Raw genomic sequence first — 1609 nt, forward strand, 5'->3', positions numbered from 1 at the left:
CCTCTATACTTCTTTACATCTATGCTTTTACCTTGTTCATCTTTGTCAAGGTAGCAAGTAGTGCTCATTGGTGTGTCCATTGCCTTAGCATTGTCCATTCCAAATCTTTTGAGCAGTTCCTTGCAATATTTGGTTTGGCTAACGAAAGTTCCTTCTTTTCCTTGTTTGATTTGCAGAGCAAGGAAGAAGTTGAGTTCGCCCATCATGGACATTTCAAATTCATTTTGCATGAGGTTTGAGAAAAACTTGCAAAGTGATTCGTTAGTTGAACCAAATATTATGTAAACTTGTACCAAAAGGATATTTTTGTTTTCAATCAAGATAAATAAAGTTGTGTCAACCTTCCCTCTTCTAAAACCCTTTTCTATTAAAAACTTTCTCAAACGTTCATACCAAGCTCTTGGAGCTTGTTTAAGACCATAAAGAGTTTCTTGAGTTTAAAAACATGATTAGGATTTTCATAATCCTCAAAACCGGGAGGTTGTTCAACATATACTTCTTCTTTAATGAAACCATTAAGAAAGGCACTCTTAACATCCATTTGATAAAGTTTGAAGTTATAAGAGGATGCAAAAGCAAGTAACATCCTAATTGCTTCTAATCTAGCTACGGGAGCATAAGTTTCGTCATAATCAATGCCTTCCTCTTGATTATAACCTTTAGCTACTAATCTAGCTTTGTTTCTAACAATTGTACCATTTTCATCGAGTTTATTTCTAAAAACCCATTTTGTTCCTACAATTTTTTGATTACTTGGTTTAGGCACCAATTCCCAAACGTCATTTCGTTTGAATTGGTTAAGCTCCTCTTGCATTGCCATAGCCCAATGTTCATCATCAATTGCGGACTCAATGGTAGATGGTTCAATTTGAGAAACAAAAGCACTATATGCAAATAAATTTCTAAAAGTGGATCGAGTTGTTACCCCTTTCGAAACATCACCAATGACGTTGTCTAGAGGATAATCCTTTGAAGTACGCCAATCCTTTGGAAGTGCATTTATTTGTGCTTGTAATGGTTCAATTTCTTCAACTTGAACACTATCCTTTGTTGAGCTTGTAGAGGCTTCATTTAAATCTTTTTCTTTGTCTTCACCATTCAAATTTAGTGAATCAAAGTTTTCTACATTTTCATCAAAATCTTGCCGGTGTTGTTGTCTCCATAGATCACGTTTCCTCCGTTTGTAGGCTCTATTGCGGTGAACTTTGATTCATTGCCGGTCATGTGTTTGGAGCATCCACTATCAACATACCAATTTGTATCCTTAGCTCCAACACGTACCTACAAAATAATTAAAATTGGGATTTAGGTACCCAAGTGAATTTGGGTCCTTGATGATTAGTATGAGCGTAATGCCCATAAGGTGCCCATCTCGTATCTTGACTACGAAAGTTTATATGTTTAATTCTAGTAAAGCATACGGGTGCTATATGACCTACTTTATTACAATAATGACATATGACATTTGGATTATGCATCCTATGCATGTTTCTAAATGGTTGCCTAGGTTGTTTCCTAAATGCAACATCTTTTGATCTATATACATTGTGATTATAATTTCTAAATGAAGCATGTTGAGGAGGATGTTTAAAGGCTTCATTCCTTTTAG

The sequence above is a fragment of the Arachis duranensis genome, chromosome 1 (genome assembly GCF_000817695.3).
Source record: "Arachis duranensis cultivar V14167 chromosome 1, aradu.V14167.gnm2.J7QH, whole genome shotgun sequence".
In the NCBI taxonomy this organism is placed as follows: Eukaryota; Viridiplantae; Streptophyta; class Magnoliopsida; order Fabales; family Fabaceae; genus Arachis; species Arachis duranensis.